The sequence below is a fragment of the Nicotiana tomentosiformis genome, chromosome 2, assembly GCF_000390325.3.
Source record: "Nicotiana tomentosiformis chromosome 2, ASM39032v3, whole genome shotgun sequence".
Classification (NCBI taxonomy): Eukaryota; Viridiplantae; Streptophyta; class Magnoliopsida; order Solanales; family Solanaceae; genus Nicotiana; species Nicotiana tomentosiformis.
Window position 1 is genome coordinate 101918703 of NC_090813.1, and position 14337 is coordinate 101933039.

A 14337-nucleotide genomic window follows, 5' to 3' on the forward strand; every position below is an offset into this window, starting at 1 on the left:
CCAAAATCTCATTCCAAAACATTCGTACACTGGTGATAATGACAGAAACACGCAGAATCTCATGACCCCTTGTCAGATCAACAAGTGATGGAGCGCTCTCGCCCCAATCAGAACCATAATCACTTTCTAAGCTGACTTTCAATATTATCCTTCCGAAAATACTGTAATCAAACCTGATAGTAACCATTCTAGGTCCAATGACCTTATATTATTAAACTCCAATATAACTCAAGCCACAACGGCGCAATTTGTGTATCCAAAAATGGAAAATGTCTCAAATAAGAGAACCGTATTGCAAGTTCAACAAGCACCACCACAACTGCAATGCTATAAGCTCATTATATGTAGTAGAACCAAGACACATGAATTTAATAAAAGTAACCAGCTCTTCTAGATCTCACATTATCACCACTCGTACGGACAACTCACGTGTTATAGTATCAATATCTGGACCCGCACGGACAACTCACGTGCCAATAATATCAGTATATGGATCCGTATGGACAACTCACGTACCAATAATATAATCTTCCTGGCATGGTCACAGGCCTCCAGTCCAAGCATATCATACATGAGCGATCAAATAAGTACACATGTATATGATAAATGAATTATGGTTCTTATGCTCCTGGACTGGTACAAATAACACGCCATGGAGTATGCAAGTGCAAGGTGTGCTATCACTACTCAAATAAGCAAGTTAGCGCAAAGATATTAACTAGCCAAACAGGCCGAAATACACAAGTCCCATTAGCACAACGGTCCCTAAAGAATTAACCCTGCCTTAATACCACTAATCAAATTCATACTTCGTGCGCACTACATCCTTCAAAATAACAATTTCATCATTTCATGATTTTTCATAAAGTGCAATATAACCCGCATTCAAGAAATTTTCTTACTCAAGTCATCCTCGACCTCAATCTCTGCAAGTCATAACCGATTCACATGTATGACCTTAAATCGAAATCAGTACAACACATAACCTTGAAATCAAATTGTCAATAACAGGCTCCCCCACTTGGCTCAAAGCCAAATAACAAAACATATGATAACTCATCATACCCAAATTAACATCGAAATCGACCATACTAAGCAATAAAAGATCAACTCTGGTCTCTAGTCCCCCAATAATTACCACACACAACCGATACACACAGTCCATAATTAGAGTATCGCCTACCGACGTACATACATGAACATGCAAAACTAAGGACTCACTGGGCATATCCAGATAATGAACAGAATATGATGAAACATACGAATATGTGTAACCAAGGTTAAATAATACAGAAGCTTTTTTGTGGCACACTGAAACAATACCCGTGATCACTGCATCTGAAGCAACAATATCTGGCCTAGCAGGAAAAGCATAAAATCGAGCATGACCGCCACCTAATCGGCCTCCCCCTCTTGGGTGACCCCTAGCTGACTGAGCCCCATCCCGAGCTGGTTGGGCAGGTGGTGGAGTAGCTGGTGCAGAAGTCGTAACATGACTCCTCTCCTGTATTGGACCTCGCGTAAGGCGGGGACAATATCTCTTTATGTGGCCCAAGTATCCACACTCAAAGCAACCTCTCACTGAAAAGGCTGGTAAGTTCTAAGGGGGACCTCGAGAACCAGAATAATTACCAAAAGAACATGGTACAGATGATCCCTGAACGAAAGGAGCACGCGGCGTACTCTGGGCTGGAAGTGCACTAAGAGCTGACTGACCCTGATGAGAACCGTATGAACCATGGCTGGATGATGCACCCCGGTGAACTGGATGACCCTCATGAGCGTGTCTATAAGGATGACCCCTGTTGTGGTAGGACTGTCCTCCAGAAGGTACCCCACCAGAACTGCTCGAACCTCGAGGCCTCTTGGCCTCTCTCTCAACATGCTCCTGGCTACAAACTGTCTCTATCTGCCGAGCAATGTCAACCACCTCTTCAAAGGTGGCACCAGACACCCTTTCCCTAGTCATAAGTAACCACAGCTGATATGTGAGGCCATCAATGAACCTCCTAATCCTTTCCCTATCAGTGGGAACCAACCAAACTGCGTGACGAGCCAACTTAGAAAATCTCATCTCGTACTGCATCACAAACATATCATCTTGACGTAACTGCTAAAACTGCCAGCGCAGTTCCTCTCTGCGAGAATGCGGCACAAACTTCTCCAAAAAGATAACAGAGAACTCCTGCCATGTAAGTGGTACTGCACCAATTGGCATGCGCCTCTCATTAGCCTCCTACCAACTGAAAGCAGTTACAGAAAACTGAAAATTGGTGAACGAGACCCCACTGGTCTCCAAAATACCCATTGTACGGAGAATCTTCTGACACATATCCAAGAATCCCCGGGCATCCTCGGACTCTACCCCACTGAAAGATGGAGGTCGTAGTCTCCCAAACCTTTCTAGTCTATTCTGATCATCCTCAGTCATAGTGGGAACTACTGGGGCCTAAGAAGCTACAGCCGGCTGGGCTGGTAGTGCCCCCGGTATTTGAAGTCCCTACACTACCTGATCTGGAGTACAGCCAATAGGGGTATGAGTACCTCTACCAGCCTGAGAAGTGGCAAGTGCGGCCTGAGAAGTGGCTGGTGTGGCCTGAGCCGAAACCACCCGAGCAAGACCAGTGCAAACTGTCAATATCTGGGCCAAAGTCTCCTGAAGACATGGAGTCACAATGGGCACAACTGGTGCCTGAGCTAGTCCCGTCGACTCAACTGCATTTGGAATATGCTCCTGAGTTGGAGAAACTAGTAGTACTATAGGTGCTGCACCAACTACTGCACGAGCTATACCTCGATCTCTACCTCGGACCCGGCCTCTACCACGACCTCGGCCTCTCGCGACCCTAACTGGTGGAACTAGTGGCTGACCATCCGATACGATAGTACGTGTCCTCACCATCTATGAGAGAATAGAATAACAAAATTTTAATTTCGAGAATCAACAAATTCGCACTGCAGAATACAAGAAAGTGAAATTTTCCTAAGGGTTCGGCAGCCTCTCTAAGATAAGTACAGACGTCTCTATACCGATCCGCAAGACTCTACAAAATCTGCTCATGACTCGTGAGACCTATGTAACCTAGAGCTCTAATACCAACTTGTCACGACCCAAAATCTCATCTATCGTGATGGCGCCTATCTCAATACTAGGCAAGCCGACAATCTCAATAAGCCACCATATCTTTTAAGTTTGAAAACATAATATTTAAATTCAGCGGAAGGAATCTCATAATTACATATATAAACACTCCCAAAACTCGGTGTCACTGAGTACATGAACATCTAATATAAATATAAAGTTTGATTGACAAAACACTGTCTAAAAGTATAGAACAGTACAATAACTGAAAGAAAGGGAGTCAAGGTCAGCGGACTCCAGGCAGCTACCTTGATAGTCTCCAACTGATAGAACTCTGAGATCTAATGGTCGTCGTGTCCGAAAGCACCTGGATCTGCACACGAGGTGCAAAGTGTAGTATGAGTAAAACCAACTCAATAAGTAATAAGACTAACCTTTGGGCTGAAATTAGTGACAAGCTCCGCAGGTACAGTCCAGTACAAATAATAACAATACAGAAATGTAGGCATGCTTTCAAGTTCAATAGTTGCTTTCAGTACAAATAAAACGGATCAATTCTGAACAATACGAGGAATATGACATCTCTGTATCTACATGCCAATGTACATACTGTATGTGATGCACCTTAGTGAAAACTCCATGTACTCACAATCTAAAATACTTAATCACTCAGTACTGTATATGGCCAATCCACTCCAGGGAAGATCCATGTCCAAGAAAAATCCATCCCTCAATATAAATACTTCGGGCAAGATCCATGCCCCGGGAAGATCCAGCCCTTAATATAAATGCCCCGGGAAGATCCAGCCCTTAATATAAAGGCTTCTGGCAAGATCCATGTCCAGGGAAGATCCATCCCTCAATATAAATCAACCGCGTTCACTGGGTATGTGTGCAGACTCTGGAAGGGCTCCTTCAGCCCAAGCGCTATAAATCAACATCGCTCACTGGAGGTGTGTGCAGAGTTTGGAGGGGCTCCTTCAGCCCAAGCGTTGTATAAAGCAGATATGGCCTACTGCGGTGTGCAGTCCGATCCCATAATAATAATAAAGCCTATAAGGCCTGCTGCTGGCGGGCAGCCCCAATCCATATAATAATAATAATATATATATATATATATATATATATATATAGCAAATATGGCCTGCTACGACGCGTAACTCAATCCCATAAATATCCTCACAATTAGGCCCTCAGCCTCACTCAGTCATCAATCTCTCCAGTCTCTTGGGCTCAAAATATCATGTAAATCAGCCTAAAATGATCATATAATGTATCAATAAATAACAACATAGACTGAGATATAATATGAAATGAATGAACATGACTGAGTATGGAATTACAAGTTAAAACAATCAATTCAACAACAACTCGACCCCATGGGTCCTAAAATATCGGCACGTAGCCTAAACATGATCTTTAATAGGAGCCTCAACTACATTTCTCTAACACGTGGAGGATACATGGATAATAACATGATTCTGTAATTTTTCAACTCCACAGAATTTATTCCAAGTCATAATTTCTATGGTGCACGTCCACACTCTCGTTAACTATCGTGTGCGTCACCTCCAAGAAATTTATATAACACCAAATTCGGGGATCCATACCCTCACAATCAAATTTATAAGTGTTACTTACCTCAATCCGAGTAAAACTCTACTCAAAAATGCCTTTGCCTCTCAAATCGGTCTCCAAACATCCCGAATCTAGCCACAAGCAGTACAATACAATCAATATAGGCTAGAGGAATCAATTCCACAAGAAAATATGAAATTATAGCCAAAAATCCAAAATTGGCTCAAACCCGGAAAGCTCATTCACTCACGAGTCTAACCATACATAATTTACTCAAATTTGATAACAAAATCTCATTCAAAACCTCAAAATTCTAGCACAAGAACTTTTCCTCATTTTCCCCAAATTTCCATCTCAAAACACTAATTAAATGATGAAAACAATGATATATTCGTGTATATTGATCAAATCCGAGTTAGAATCCCTTACCCCGATGTTTTTCCTTGAGAATCTCTCAAATATCGCCTCTCCCCAAGCTCCAATTTGTCAAAAATAGAAAATGGGACGAAACCTCTATTTTTATAGCTTAAAGTTTCTGTCCAGGCGTGGCCTCGATTTTCATGACCTCGATATTCATTACCTCAATTTTTATGATCTCGATTTCCTGACCTTGATTTTCATGGCCTCGATTTTTATGACCTCGATTTTGTCCAGCCTCGATTTTTCCAGCAGAAAAATTCCAACAGTTGTTTAACCAAATACACTAACAAGTAAATGTTAGTGCTAGTTCATGCGAGTTCTTATTTTTTTACATGCTTGCTAGTAAATGAAGTTGTTCATGCCTCAATAGGATTTGTAAGGTAAGATCTAACACAGTAAGTGTGTGCTATATTCCTATGCCTTTGGGAAGATCCAAGCGGCTATGAGATTATATGCCCTCGTGAGACTTTTGCCGGCAACTACACCATGATCCTCTACATGAAGCTGTCATTAGGCAATGGAGGTGCAGATGAGTGATTATATAGCCAAGGCATAGAGGCAACACTACCGTAGCTAGCCCCCTTATTTGTACTTTTCCGTTGTGGTTTCCTTTTTTCTTTTTATTAATAAAATCACTAATAGGCATGCCTAGTAGTATATTTGCCTAAAAACAAAAATACACTAACAAGTACTAAAATATCATACGAACTTAGTTGAAACCTCAAATCCCATAAATCAACGCTAAAACCATGAACCATACCCCAATTCAAGCTTAAGGAACTTAAGAATTTCCAACTTCTACATTCGATGACGAAACCTAGCAAATCAATTCTGTGGCCTCAAATTTTGCACACAAGTCATAAAAGACATAAAAGATCTATAAAAATTTTCAGAACTGGACCCCGATATCTAAAAGTCAACTCTCCGGTCAAACTTTCCAAAAATTTAACTTTTTTCATTTCAAGTCAAATTCTACTACGGACTTTAAAAAATATTTCCGGACACGCTCCTAAGTTCAGAATTACCATACGAAGCTATTGAAATCATCAAAACTCTATTCCGGGGTCGTTTACATATAAGATGACATCCGGTCACTATTTCAACTTAATTTTAAACCTTCGAACTAAGTGTTCCAATTGATTCCTAAAACTTCACCGGACCCAAATTAATCACCCCGGCAAGTCACACAACAACTGTAAAGCACAAATTGAGCAGTAAATGGGAAAACGGGGTTGTAATACTCAAAATGACCGACTAGGTCGTTACACCTTTATTAAAAGCTTTTTGCAACGCATTTTAGGTAACACTCATAAAACGTGCTCTTTATGTACAAAGACTACACACTATATGCATTGCTTAGTAGACGTTTGGACATAAGAATTGTAAAATTCGGAAAAATGGTGAAATTTTTTTTCAAGTGAAAATGATATTTGAAATTTAGAGTTGTGTTTGGACATAAATTTCAGTTTAGGTTGTTTTTGAAGTTTTGTGAGTGATTTGTGTAAATTTTTTGAAAAAGCAGCTTTTTGCAGTTTTTCAAAATGTATCTTCAAGTGAAAATTAAAAATTTTATGAAAAACGCTGATTTCGAAAAAAGTTGAATTTTTTTTGAAAAAATCTTTAACCAAATTTTATGTCCAAACGGGCCCTTAATGTAAAATCTTTTGAGAAGGCTTATCTACGTATGAAGCTACACTTTACTAGCATTACTTTTGGTATATTAAAATGCAACACCGTCCAAACGTGGTCTAAAAGTTTTAGGAAATTCATACAAAACTTTCCCACTTAAACTATTCCCTCTAAAATTTCTAACTTAAACTATTCCCCCTAAAATTTTCCATAGCTTCCCCCTCACTCTAGGTCTAGGGCTTGAAACCCACGAAGAAAACTTTTTCTGCACTCGATTTTTCAAAAGATGGGATTGTCGATGGCACGTAGTCGGCGACGATCTTCAGAAGAAGATCTGATTTACTTCACTCAGCTTCTCCAGACAACAAGAAAGGTTCGGTATTCGAGTTTTATCGATTTTGTTGAAACCAATAGAGAATTTGTTCAAGTCAGTACTCGATTTATCTAGGCATTTACTACTTTTATTTGGTACTTGCATTTAATTGAAGAAATTCTATTATTTAAATTTGCTTCTGAATGTAGAGTAAATGAATTTTTCACGGAATACTGTGCCTTTCTTCTTAATTTGGGGAAAACATGGGTTAGACGACTTGTAGATCTTTTAATGTATCTGTGTATGGATAGATTTGTTGTGGGTTTCGCATAAGAGGTTTGAAATCGTTCTATTAGAATTTTTTATACCGCTTTATTGTCTAACATATTCACCTACATTTTAATATTTTTATATTTTTGAAAATGCATTTGTTTATATTTCTTTAATTTTCTTTTGCTTGTTCTAGATAATGAAGGAAGAGTTGGGGATTGCCGAGGATATTTGAAATGTCCACTTAAATGATAAAGTATTGTGAAACTCACGAATTTAGCTAAACCACATTTCTTTAGTGGAACTCAACTTGATTGACTTGAATAGAACTAAAAGCTTCTGTTTTTCATTGAAGAACTCGAATATTTCAAGACTACACAAGTCCGTTTAGAATTTATGTTATAGATGAGTTTACAAATCTAACGGAGAAACAATTCTGGTGGCATGAACCTGAAGCTTTAAACCAGTTTTGATTGTTTTATTTTTTTATAGGCCATGGTCTGACCAAGAAGTACAGAGATCTTCAGACACATAAGCATGCCATCCAGGTATAAAAATTAAACATACTTGTTGGGTTGATTTGATAACTGATCAATTAACTACTTTGTGTTTTTACAATTCTCAAGAAAAGAAAGAGAAACTACATTATGTTAGTATTATAGATGATTAATCTCTTTGTCTTGTTGTTCTCATATAAGTTATTTTAGTTCATTTGTTTGCACCATTTCCTTTGTCTTTAGTAGTCTTGCTTTGCTTTGTTGTGTCACGCTTTGACTAGTTCAGTATCTCGTAATAATTTTTATTATTTTGTCCCTATTTAATAGCATTTTAAGAGAAGGTAAAACATACATTTAACTTTGTGGTCTAATAGTCGTGTGTTTCTTCCACTCCACTATGTCATTAATTGTTATCTTAATTTGTGAGGGACATGATGAAAAATAGTTTTGTCACTCTTTGGGTTCTTTTTCCATTTATCATTTTCTGTTTATTTCAATCATGTTAAGGTCTTTATAACTCTTTATTTATCATGTTCTGTTTAACTTTGTGGTCTAAGAGTAGTGTGTTTCAATCATGCTTGATGCTTTTTGAGGAAGTTTTCTCAATTAAATATCCCTTTGACTGTTAAGGTCATGGCAATAGACTGTCTGCTGATAATAAATGTGCAGAACTACTTAAAACACAGAACGGTTGATGCCATTGACACTCGATCCTGGGTGCTTCATTTTAATGATCATATTGTCTCTTTTGTTGACCAAATTTTTGATCTTTTAGTAATCCTCTTCAGCTGAAATGCAGTCATCGTTCAGTATGCTACTTGTTTCATTTAAAAATTTTAGATCTTGTTCCAGAGAAACGTTGACAGCATGCACAAGACATTCACAGTGCTGGTGTAATTTGTGGACTGATCTGGTGCAATATAGCTCCTTATCCTGGTGCATAAAAGGGATTGATCTGGTGCAATTTAGCTTGCTATTTTGGTGCGAAGATCGATCTTCAAACTGGTATATCTTGTCGAGTAAGTGTGGTGCACTTTGAGATGCATAGCTGGTGTAAAGTTCAGTCTACAAATTGGATCATTTGGGCATCTATGGGTACATTTAATATTTCTCTCTTTTTTCTATTTCTCCATAAACAAAGGAATGCATCCAATAATGTTTCTAACTAAACATTTGACATTATTTCTTTCTTTTATAAGTTTTTTGTGGGACAGAAGCAATTTATGTTTGACTAATCACTCTGAAAAATACTTTTGAATAATAATTTATTTTTGGCCAAACTTTTCAGAAATTGCTTTTAAGTATCAAATTACAAATAAGGACATGAATATATTTACTTAATAGTTAATATTATAAGTAAATAAATAATCTCAAAAATTTGTTATTATAGGCAATAATTAAATCTTTTCATTTTATTTAAGTAAAATATGAAAATAAAATTAAAAGTACTTAATTCTTTTAATGTAAGTTGAATATATTAAAAATCATTCAATAAATATAAAATCATTTACCCTTAAAGTCACTATATATTAGAAAGTTATCCTAAAAATAATAAGAAATATGTATACATTAATATCCTAAGTATTAGGTTTAACGGTTATTTTGGTATATACTATATTTTGTTAAGGGTATTCTTGGTAAGAAGAAAAGTCAAAACTGCTTCTGCTTCTCAGAAACTTCTTTTGCTTCTTCCCAAAAGCATTTTTTTCTCCCAAAAAAGCTTGGCCAAACATGCTATTAAGGTCCAGAAACATTTAGAAGTTTCAGCTGGTTTGAACAAGAAAATCTTACATGTAGCTTAAATTAATGTGGAGGTCAAGCTTACAAAAACGTATCACTTGCAAAATCAGGAGATGATGTGAATGGACTTAAACCGGCCATGTATCAGATAAGTTACATGTAGCTAAGGGGATAGCAAATGAGGTTTCTAATAGATGCTAGCTTTAGCCGATTGATGTGTTTAAAATATTATCATGATACATATATTCATTTTTTTAAAGTTCATTGTTAGGACGCACCTTTAAACAATTTGTTGTATTTTAGAAATATGGTACACGAAATATATGTATATATATTGGAAGTTGATAGCAAGCGTACCCATGAATATTTTTTGGTTATTTATTATTTGATGCGGTGTTAGAGATCTTTATACTTTAAAAATGATCACAAAATATATGATAATATTATATATGTTTGGTAATAAATATGATTATCGAATATATTATAAAAATTATTTTTATAAGAAAGGTAGCAATTTACAAGGTTCCTGCAAAGCCACGCATGAAAAGTGTGGTCTATAAGGTACCAAAGGCTACACTTTGGAAGTGTTGTTGTAGGAGTTAAAAAGCGTTGCTATAAGGGTATGTATAAGCGTGGCTTATGTATCGTATAGGCCACACTTTTGAAGCGTAGCTTCTAAAGCAACACTCGGAAAGCGTGACCTTAGGGAAAAGGTTACACTCGTTTAGGCCACCCCTGAAATGTATTGCCTAAAGTTGAAAAGTATGGCCTTTAATTAAATGTTACACTTTTTGATAGTTTAAGCCACACATTTCAAGGGTGGTTAAAGGTCTACAATGTTGTAGTGACAGTTTCTTCAGTCGCATATCACATATGTGTTCTACTCTTCATCTATATAGATTTTATTTTTCCTTAACAGCATTTATGCATGATAGGCATGCATATCTATATACTGAAGTAGAAGAGCATTTGGATTCATATACTTAACAATTCGTAGATGTAGAAAGATGGGATTATTCATTGCATTTGGCAGTTGAATTACTGGATATTTGTAGGCATGGTCCTAAATAGGTACCCAATATATATATATATATATATATATATATATATATATATATATATATATATATATATATATATATATATATATATATAGAAAGATGGGATTATTCATTGCATTTGGCAGTTGAATTGCTGGATATTTGTAGGCATGGTCCTAAATAGGTACCCAATATATATATATATATATATATATATATATATATATAGAAAGATGGGATTATTCGTTGCATTTGGCAGTTGAATTGCTGGATATTTGTAGGCATGGTCCTAAATAGGTACCCAATATATATATATATATATATATATATATATATATATATGTGTGTGTGTGTGTGTGTGTGTGTGTGTTTATCCGAAAGAATGGATAAAAATTGAATTTATACGCGGTTTTAAGAATATGTGATATAACTTGATACAAACCGAATATATATATATATATATATATATATATATATATATATATATATATATATATATATCAGCACTATAATTAACTACAAAAGAAATAAATGCAAACCAAATAAATCAGTTAGCTTTTGCCCTTAAATTCGGCCACCCTCCAAACAAGTAACGATTCAGCTGATATAAGAACAAACTAACAAGATAATCAAGCTTTCAAAGAAAGTAATGTGTTGTTTTTATTGCTTCAGAATGTCCTTTACAAATGATCAAAATACCCTTTATATAGCGGGGAAGTCCTACTTTGTTTACAATTCTTAATACAGAAGAAATTCCATGATAGATTTATTAATTAGCCTCTCCTTGATATATGTCAGGATTTCTGCCGAGATTCTCTCCCAAATTACGGATATACCATTTTTTTTGTTTTCTGGTTCGGTTTCGATCTTGACCTATTATGCACTTGATCAGTCTCTATTTTACTCAGTCTCAATCTTCGCCGATCTCGATCTGTCTCTATTTTGCTCGGTCTCAATCTTGACCGATCTTGATCTTGGTCGGTCTTTGAGTTACGAGCTTGGCAACCTAACTTCGCATCATAGCTCAATATTACACGAAGTTGAACTTTAATCTATCATGTTCCAGTCTCGATTAGTCATATGAAAGGCAAACTCGGTTTTGACCGTATACAGATAGTCCCCTCATTTCTAGAAAAGATGGCGAGAAACGATATAAACTTCCAAACTCCAACTTGATGGGTAATGACGTCAGCGACGAGCCCGATTATGACGTATGCGATGAAACGTCCCATCGGTTCAGTTATCAAGGTATTAATTACCTGTCAGTTGTTGGTCGACCATTATTGATTCCGAACCGTCGCCAACCACCTATAATAGCCCAATCTTTTTTTCATTCAAACTTTACACTCAAAGCTTTTTCTTTATTCTTGCATCTTCCTCAGAAGAACCCTTTGCTACATAATTTTTAGACCCAAATTTCTAGAACCCCAATTATACCGCATATCATCCTAATTCTCTCTTTTCTTGTTCATCAATGGCGAAAACCTCCAAAATAGTGCCGCAAAAGGAAACTGTTTCTTCATTGCGACCTGTCGGCGGTGAGGATACGACGGAGCCCCACCCTGAGGAATTCATTCCTGTAAGGTGCTCCATCATCATTGACTTTAAGCTCGAAAAAGCCTCCTCAGTACCGGGCCGATGTGAGCCGATCTCGAGGTACATGTGTTCCATCACCGAGAAAATCCTCGACAAAGTAAAAAAGGAATGCAACTGGGGCGAAAAGCATGTGGTAATCCTATCGCCTGCAGAATCAATTACTACCCACATGGAGGGGTTCTTAAGTGTTTATACTTACCCCTTTACGTTGGGTCCTTTAGACCCTGTCATCGTCGCTTTCTGCAAGAGATATGACGTGACCCTTGGAAAGATCCACCCTTCTTTTTGGAGAATAGTGATTCTCCTCTGATTCTTCTCGAGTAAAATCGAGGGGTGTCCTTTTACCCTCGATCACCTTATGTGTTTTTATAGTCCCCGACTTTATCGAGGGGGGATAATCAAGCTTGCCCGCCGATCCTCCAAAGCCCCATTCTCGAGCATAGATGAGACCCGTGACCGAGGTTGGATGGGCCGATTTGTTCGAATCAAGACTTCGAACCTAGTCCCTGCCGAAGACATGTCGTTTCCTGAAAAATGGAATATGAATCGTGAGTAATATTCCCCTTTGAATGTTCAATTTTGTGGCTTCTGTTTTTCATTTTCTTTATCCACTTTTTCTATGTTGTTACAGCTGTGGCCCAGATGTCGGAACCGATTACGGAACTTAAACAATGGTTTGAAGGTCTGGTGTTGCAGAGACCATACTCCGAGCGTGCTTGGATGGAATTGTCAAAGGGTCGATGTGAGGCCCGCAATCATGGTAAGTTTCTTTCTTAGAACAGTTATCATTTGATCTTTTTCTTTGGCTTATCTCCCTTTTCCCCCTTTGTAGGCCTCGGGAAGGACGTTGCCATGAGGCCCCGAGTTCTCCGGTCTAAGAAAAGAAAAAAATTGGCGAGGAAGTCTTGCAAGCCCAAGGAGGGCTCCGGTATTATGCCTTAGGACTTGATCTGTCGATTAAGGGACGAGCCCGAAGAAGGAGAAGATGAAGTAGCATGTGTTCGGATTAATGTTTTTTTCACGACCCAAAATACGCATGTCGTGATGGCGCCTATATCAATAAGCCACAATTTCTTTTAAGTTTGAAGAGATAATATATACATTTAATTGAAAAATCCCACATACTGATGTAAAATATACTCCTAAGTCCCGGTGTCACTGGGTATATGAGCATCTAATATGAATACAAAGTCTGACTGACAAAAACACTGTTTGAAAGTATAGAACAATACAATAATTGAAAGAAAGAGAGCCAAGGTCAGCGGACTCCAAGTAGCTACCTTGATAGTCTCCAACTGATAACACGTTGAGATCTAACAGTTGCCGTATCCGGGAGCACCCAGATTTGCACACGAGGTGCAAAGTGTAGTATGAGTACAACCAACTCAATAAATAACAAGACTAACCTTTGGGCTGAAAGTAGTGACGAGCTCAGCAGGTACGGTCCAGTATAAAAATAACAATACATAAATGTAGGTACGCTTTCAAGTTCAACAGTTACTTTCAGTACAAATAAAACATATCAATTCTGAACAATACGAGAAATATGACATCTCTGTATCTATATGTCAATGTACATACTGTATGTGATGCACCTTAGTGAAAACTCTGTGTACTCACAAATTTAAATAATCAATCACTCAGTACTGTATATGGCCAATCCAACCCAAGGAAGGTCCATCCCAATTATATATATGTATATCCATCAATTGACAGTCAGTCACTCAGTATAGTATACGACCAATCCAGCTCAGGGGAAGATCCATCCCCGAATATCAATGATTCAGACAAGATTCATGTCCAGGGAAAATGCATCCCTCAATATAAATGCTTCGGGGAAGATTCATCCCTCAATATATATCTATGGCAAGATCCATCCCAAATATATATATCAACTAAGCTCAATGTGGGGGTGCAGACTCTGGAGGGGCTCCTTTAGCCCAAGCGCTATAATAGGCAGATCCAGGCATAAATAAATAAACATAACTATCATTCAGAATCTCCAGTCTCTCGGACTCTCAATGATATAAAAAATCAAACCGACATGATGATATGAAGTATCAATGAATGACAACAGAGACTGAGATATGATATGCAAGTGATAGATGTGACTGAGTACAAAATTATAAATTTAAACAATTAATTCAACAACAATACGACCCATGTGGGTCC

General features: G+C 37.5%; 2 long non-coding RNA genes across 2 annotated transcripts; both read left to right on the forward strand.

The window, feature by feature from the left end:
- The first annotated feature begins 6861 nt into the window (after positions 1-6861).
- On the forward strand, positions 6862-9024 carry LOC104091660 (uncharacterized). The gene is made up of 3 exons (XR_685212.4): positions 6862-7082; positions 7785-7840; positions 8642-9024. It is a non-coding gene; the product is annotated as an uncharacterized lncRNA (long non-coding RNA).
- A 2082-nt stretch (positions 9025-11106) lies between these two features.
- Positions 11107-13371, forward strand: LOC104091659 (uncharacterized). Its single transcript, XR_011413516.1, has 3 exons — positions 11107-12713; positions 12797-12925; positions 12998-13371. It is a non-coding gene; the product is annotated as an uncharacterized lncRNA (long non-coding RNA).
- The last annotated feature ends 966 nt before the right edge of the window (positions 13372-14337 follow it).